This window comes from Chinchilla lanigera, unplaced genomic scaffold (genome assembly GCF_000276665.1).
Source record: "Chinchilla lanigera isolate Chin_1 unplaced genomic scaffold, ChiLan1.0 scaffold00174, whole genome shotgun sequence".
NCBI classification, from domain to species: Eukaryota; Metazoa; Chordata; class Mammalia; order Rodentia; family Chinchillidae; genus Chinchilla; species Chinchilla lanigera.
Genome location: NW_004955575.1, coordinates 43,156 through 50,461, shown reverse-complemented (window position 1 = coordinate 50,461; position 7,306 = coordinate 43,156). Strand labels below are relative to the sequence as shown.

The window sequence follows — 7,306 nt, the reverse complement described above, 5'->3', positions numbered from 1 at the left end:
ACAGGGTCTCACTCTGTAGTCCAACTGGCCTTGAACTCAACAGTGATCCTCCTGCATGCTGGGATTACAGACCTGCATCACCACACCCAGTGTTGTAGTGTAGTCTTCAACAAAGTTTTTTTTTTTTTTTCTTTTGTGCGAGCGTGTGCGCTCCCGGGGCTGCGGCCGCGCGGGTTCTTGGAAAGGCGGAGGGTTTGGGACCTACTACCACACCTGCTGCTTTCCCTTCTCCTGTGAATTTGCTTTCCTGAAGCTCGGATTTCAAAGAGTCTGTCTCGTTTCCTTTTCTTTTCTTTGTTTTTTTTTTGTTTTGTTTTTTTTTGTTTTTGTTTTTTTTCCGGTACCAGGAATCGAACTCACGACCTTGCGCTTGCCAGGCAGGCGCTTTGCCGCTGAGCTAAATCCCCACCCCCTCGTTTCCTTTTCTATTGCCCCTTTACTTTTTAATTTTGAGCTTTGAAACTGCAACGCACTGAACGCCACGTAGGGTCCGCTTTGGGTTCTGGCACAGAAGGACGTCCTCGGGGGAAAAAGTGAGGAAATCCTAACGCTGTAAATTTGGGGTTTAGTGGCTCGCGTGACCCAAGCTAACGTCTCAGTTTTCATGGCCGTGCGGACGCCACCTTGCGCTGCGCAGAGGTACAGGCTGTGTCGCCGCGCTCAGCGCCGTGCTCACAGCCTCCCGCAGCTCTCGGATGACCCGCAGGGCCGTCCCGCGCGTCCCGCGGCGGAGCGAGGGGCAGCGCCACGCTGCCCGGAAGTGCGGTCTGTTTGACCAAGCTGTTTGCCAAGCCGGGTTGTCGCGGTCGGGCTGCTGGGTGTGGACGTGTCCGCCGCGCGTTTCCAAGCCGGAACCTCTTCCCTCTCCTCCCGCGCCGCGAGCGTCCCCGGGCGCCCGCCGCCGAGCAGCGGATCAGCCGCTCCCAGCCGGTCTTCGCCGCGCGGGAGGGAGTGGGACGGGGCAGGTAGGAGGCGGGGCTGCGGCGCCTGGGCAGACGGGGCACCTCGGACGCCCGGTGCGCCGGCCTTGGGGAGCCCCGCAGGGAGGGGGTATGTGGATGCGAGTGGGGAGATTACGGCCTTGGTGCCGAATGTAGGACGGCGTGGGCGGATCAAGTGAGGAGCTACTGGTTGATCTAGGAAAAGTATTAAGAAGTTCACCCAGGGCCTTGAGGTTAATGGGCAAAGGGTGGTTGGTTTGGGAAGATTTTTTTGTGGATTGAGAGGACGTGGCAGCTGAAGGTGCGGGAGGACCGAAGAGAAAAGAGGGGGAAGCAATCCACAGGGTCTGGAGCATGACAGAAATAGAGGACTCGGGAGGAGACATGGGTGGGGGTGCGAAGGGTGCTGAATTTGCTTTTGAACGAGCTATGTTTGCGTTGCCAGCAGGATATCCAGCTGGAGCTGGTGTGTGTAGCTGAGGAAAGCAAACACGCACAGGGGAGGCCGGAAGAGGAAGCGAGTCTCAGCTGGCGGACAGGAGGCTGTCAGGAGCACAGGACCGGGATCTGATTTCTTGTGGGACTGAGGAGCCTGAGTGTCCCAGAGACGTGACCTGGGGAATTAAGTGTCGGCGTCTGCAGAAGTGAAGGAGGTTGAGGTAGGAGTCTGAATCTCCAATTTAGCAAGTAGGAAGTCATTGGTCATTTTCCAGAGTTGCTTTAGTGGAAAAATAGGAAAACTGCTAACAGCCTGGAAACTGTTCATCCTATGTCTTTTTCCCAGTGGGTGAAGGGCTAGGCAAGGAGCCAGGTACGGTTTCTGGTCTTGGCGCTCCCACTTCCTACTTGTGTGATTTTGAGTGCGTTATTATCCATGCACTGGAGCAGGGAAATATATCTCAGAGGGCGCCTTTCTTTTTTTTTAAAATTAAGTTTATTGATACATTTAGGTATGCATAATGATCACATTCGTCAGAGGGAATTTGTACCTGTGCATGGTATAACTTAATTCTTTTTTTCCCGTTTCTTTCCCCTCCCCTTCAACTCCTCTTCCCCTCCTTATTTACAAAGGCTTTGTTTCCTTTTCACAATTTTTTCTTTTCCCTTCCTACTTCAACCCCCACTCTCCCTTGCCAAGTTCCTCTCTCCAGTTGAACATTTTCTTCCTATTTCACAATATCTTTTATACATTTTAGGACCCTTTCATTTCTGGCAACACCTAACAGTCTGGATAACTGGTCTGTGGCACACATTTTGGAAAATGGTGATGCAGTAGTTTAAAGCTATAGTGGACAAAAGAAAAAAATGATATTTAACCTCCCTCCCTTTGAGATTGGGTCTCCTTATGTTGCCCAGGCTGGTCTTGAACTCATGGCCTTAAGCAGCCTTTCTGCCTCAGCTTCCCAAGTAGCTGAGACTACAGGTGTACTACCATGCCTGATCAATACTTATGTTCTAACCCTGTCGACACTGATTTGGCTACTGTAGTTCATTTTGAATACATCAGTGGTGCCGAAATGACCCTATAATGTACTTATGCTTATGTCCATTTTGGAGATAAATGGGCTGTGATAGGCTTCACTGTCAGCTTGATTGGACTGAGGCTAACAGGCGATTGGTGCATGGGAGCACGATACCCTAGTGCACTAACCCTCTGGTGCTCAGGGCTGCATGTGTTGGAAGTAGGTCGCTGGGTGTCTTGGAGGACTGTGGCTCTTGGGTGCTGGTCCTCTTGCTGCTTCCTGGTTGCCGTGGGTGGAGCGGCTGCATCCCACCCGGCCCTTCTGCTAAGCCTCTTCGTCCTCGCAGCCAGTCAGCTGTGGGCCAAACTTGAAACCGTGAATGGGCCAGCCTTTCCTCCTCGGAGTTTCGGGTGTCAGGTATTTTGTCCCAGTAACGAGAAAGTGACTGACACCAGCTCTAAGAGTCTCAGTGCCTTGGTAACTTGGTTACTTTTCTCTCGTTGCTGAGACAAAATACCCAACTCCCAAAATGAAGGAAAGAAAGGTTTATTTAGCTTACAGTTTGTGGAGGTTTCAGTCCATACTTGGCTGGCTCCGAGGCAGAGTGGCACATGGCAGAGGGCAAAACGTTCATGGCGGCAGAACACAGCAAAGCAACAAGAGCAAAAGAGAGGAATGGCGGCAAGCAGCCTCTTTCCCCCGCTTACATTGTAAACAGGCTACCCGCACCTAGGGGGTATGTAGCACTCACATAATCTCCATGCCCTCCTTTTCCACAGGCTCAGGACCTGTAAGCACCCTGGCTCCCTGCTGTGTTACTTAGCCAAACCTCTAGACTCCCCAAGTTGACACAATGTATCAACCATAACACTTGGCCATGGTCAGAAGGTGGCAAGTGGTGAGTAAGGCTGGAGCCCAGACCTCCTGAGGTGGCACCTTCTCTGTCCCACCCTGCTGTGTCCCTGGTCACCAACACTGAGCACATTAAACTGACAAGGTTAGTTTCGTTCTTGCTTTCTTTCTTTTCCTTCTTTCCTTCCTTCCCTCCTTCCTTCCTTCCTTCCTTCCTTCCTTCCTTCCTTCCTTCCTTCCTTCTTTTTTTCCTGTTTGAGACATGGCTTCACTATGTAATATGTATTTCAGGCTGGCCTTGAGCTCACTCTGTAGCCCAGACTAGCCTCAAACTCGCGGTGAACCTCCTACCTCAGCCTCCACAGTTCTGGGGTTACTGATGTGTGCTACCACACCTAGCCTCACAGCTATATTTTTAAAGATGCTAGGGGGCTGGAGATATACTCAGTGACAGAGCACTTGCCTAATATACACAAGACCCTGGGCTTGATCCTTAGCATCAAAAAACAAAGCTCAGTAGAGCCGGGAACATGGAAAACTCATATTGAGTTCTGAATTCTGGGAGGCCACACCCATGGTGGCCAAATAGATGTGGCGCAGTAAGACTGTATTCTTAGCTCACCCTGCAGTTGCTTAGTCTTTCCTCTTACAGTGCTTTCCCCTTGTGTTGATCAGTTCTGTCTTCTGTGCAGCTGGTTGCCCTGTCCTAACCACACCATTCTTAATGCAGGCGGGAGGTTGCACTTAATCAGCAGGAATCCAAGCTGGGCATCGTGGTGCATGGCTATAATCCTAACATGCTGGGAGGCTGAGACAGGAGGATCGTAAATTTGAGCCCAGCCTGGGTTACATCATGATTTAGCAAGAGTCTATCTCACAAAAAACAAACAAACAAATAAACAAGACAGAAATCTACTGCACGGGGATAAAACATGGCCTCCCAAGAGATTCTTCTTTGATTTTATACATAATCTCTTATGTACTGTGACAAATTAAGATAGACAAAGCTACTCATAAAGGAACTAACCGTGTGAAACAACCAACATGATTTTATGACGATTTGGAAAGGACTGAGTCCAACAGGTTGTATTGAGTATTGCTGTGGCTCACTCTTTTATTTTTCATTTAATTAATTAATTAATTTTTAAATTTACTTTTGTGTTTTTTTGATACAGGGTCTCACTGTGCAGTGCAGGGTGGCCTTGAACTCACTGTGTAGCCCAGGCTGCCCTCAAACTCACAGTGATTCTCCTGCCTTAGTTCCCAAGTGCTGGTATTACAGGTGTGCACCACCACACCTGTCATCTGGCTTGCTCTTTTTTTTTTTTTTTTTGGTTTTTGGTTTTTCTCCGGTACCAGGAACCAAGCTCACGACCTTGCGCTTGCCAGGCAAGCGCTTTTGCCGCTGAGCTAAATCCCCAGCCCCCTGGCTTGCTCTTTTAGACTTCCACATTTAGCCCTGTTTAATGCCATAAATAGTAGAAAGTTGATGTGCTGTTGATCTCACTGAAGTTCTCCAAATGGTATGAAACAGTGGCTAAGAGTGTTAGCTCTGACATTGGGGATCTGGGTGAGGATCCTTCTCTACCTCCTGTCAGTTGTTGTGCAGCCTCTGCTCCAGTTTAATTGACTCTTCTTAAGCCAGCGTAGTATTGCCTCAAAGAGTGTGAAGAGCAAATAGAATCAACTAAGTAAAGCACCTGGCACAGGCCTAGCACATGGAAAGCATGCAGTAAGTGCTGACTGTTGCTGTATCATTTTTTAAAAAGTTTTGCTAATTTAAGGGGTCCAGTTTATTATTTTCTAAACTAGTATAACTGATCAACAACATCCTCTCTTCTTGTCCCTTAATCCTGTTTGCCTGTGTGTTGTTTTAAAAATTTTAACATATCATTTAGGTATAATTTACGTATAATAAAATGCATGCATGATAGCTATACTATTTCCTAAGTTTTAACAAACTGGCACTCTGGTTGAAATACAGAATATTTCATCACCTACACATTTCTTCATTCCCTTGGCAGTCAGCCTTCCCATCCCAGGCAACCTCTGCTCCAGGAGCTGTCACTGTGCATTGGTTCTACCAGGATCTCAAATGGTGTGTGCTAATTGGTTGGCACAGTGTCTGAAATTCGTGCATAATTTGCATATATCCGTTGCATCATTATTTATTACTGGGTATATTCTGTTGTTTGGACGTACCACAGTTTACCTATTTTCTTGGAGATAGACATGTGGGTTTTTCCCAGGTTTTTGTTTTTGTTTCTCAGTGTTGGTGATTAAACCCAGGGCTTTTGGACTGAGCTACATCCACAGCCCTTTCTTATTTTTCACTTTGAGACAGGGTGCACTAAAATTGCAAAGTTGCCCAGGATAGGGGCTGGGGATTTAGCTCAGCGGCAAAGCGCCTGCCTGGCAAGCGCAAGGTTGTGAGTTCGGTTCCCGGTACCGGAGAAAAACCAAAACCAAAAAAAAAAAAAAAAAGTTGCCCAGGATAGGCTTAAATTTGTGATCTTCCTGCCTCCACTTCCTAGAGTGCTGAGATTACCAGAGTGTACTACCATGCCCAGCTGGAGGGTTTTTGTTTTTGTTTTTGGTTTTGGTTTTTAAACCAACCCTTGAAAAAATGTGAACTGTTTCTGCAGAGTTCAAGGAAAGCACCTGTTTCCAAACACTGGGTAGTGAAAGGCTGTGTTAACTATGCTCCACACCGGCTGGACAAGGCCGAGTGTTTCCAGGGCCTGTCAGCTGCTCTGTTACCAGCTGGGGGGCTGCAGTGGCCACATGGGGAGGACCTCCTCTGAAGGGTGGTGGGCAGGAACCCAGGTGGTCTGGTGTGAGGCTTTGTGCAGGTGACAGTTTTGCCTCCTAGCCTAAGGTATTTCAGTCTGTATATTCCTTTGTTCCTTCTTTTATTCATTCATTAAGCAACCTTTATTGAGCCAGGACTAGGTTCCAGAGAGTGGTGTGAGTTCCAGGACAGTGTGAAGCAGACAGAACCTGCTCCCCCGGCCTGGGCTCGGGTGGGAGGAATCAGGTGCCTGAGCACAGCAGAAAGACCCAGTCCCTGAGCGGAGATGTGGGAAGGGCTTGCACCGGCTCCACAGCAAGGTGAAAGTCGTCATTATGTGCTGTAAATATGGACTAGTAAAAATTTTAAAAATTGAAAAAAAAAAAAACTTTGAGGAGAGAGGGAAATACAAGGTGGCCCTTCTGTTGCACTCGGCTCCCTCCTTTGTATTAGCTTCCTCTGTTATTGGGCCTGATTTCAGCGGTGTGCATTGACAAACAAGTGAAACGTGGAGGAGTGCGTGCGAAGGCTGCGAGGACAGGCAGAGTGGTGTGGCAGGGAGGGGTGCACGGCCAGCTGCGCCCCCACAGGTGGCACCGAAGTCACAGGAGCCCACTGTGGCGGGGTCCAGGGCCCAAGCAGTCCAGGCCGCCAGAGAGCTGTGTCCAGGGCTCTGAACACAGGATCTGCAAAACAAAGGGGCAGAGGGACAGGGACACCTTTCCCACCAATTCACTGTCCCAAATACAAAACCTCTGCCAGTTGGTCTGTGCAGAAATGCAAAATGGACCATCTCTTGACCCACTTTCTTCTTGTAAAAGATCTGTCTCCCTGTGTCCTATTACCTGTCTTTAGATTTGCTCTTTATTTATATTTTGGGTTTCTCATACAAGAGAAACCGTGGCATATTTAAGCTTGTGTGTCTAATTTACTTCACTGAAAATTATGGTCTCAAAGTGCATCCATTTATCTAAAGATGACTCAAGTTTACCCTGCTTTATGAAGTAGTACTCCATGGTGTATAAACAGCACAATTTCTTTATCCATTCATCTGTTGAATAATAGGCAGCTTCCAAGATTTAGCTATTATGAGCTGTGCTGCTATAAACATGGGTATGCCTGGGTCACTATAATATGATGATTTTAACTCTTTCAGGGAGATCCCTACATGGAGAATAGCTGGTTCAAATGGAGTTTGTAGTTTTAGTGTTTTGAGGAATCTCCATACTGATTTCATTTTTGTTGTACTAGTTTACATT

General features: G+C 48.1%; 1 protein-coding gene across 10 annotated transcripts in view; it reads left to right on the top strand.

The window, feature by feature from the left end:
* The first annotated feature begins 385 nt into the window (after nt 1-385).
* The window catches only part of Ccdc125 (coiled-coil domain containing 125), a 34,350-nt gene continuing 27,429 nt past the window's right edge, over nt 386-7,306 (top strand). The window contains exons 1-3 of one of the 10 annotated variants that reach the window (XM_013509597.1): nt 579-965; nt 1,387-1,600; nt 3,184-3,302. The gene's annotated coding sequence lies outside the window, so the exon portion shown is untranslated. The other 9 variants (XM_013509589.1, XM_013509595.1, XM_013509588.1 and 6 more) reach the window with 9 other exon arrangements.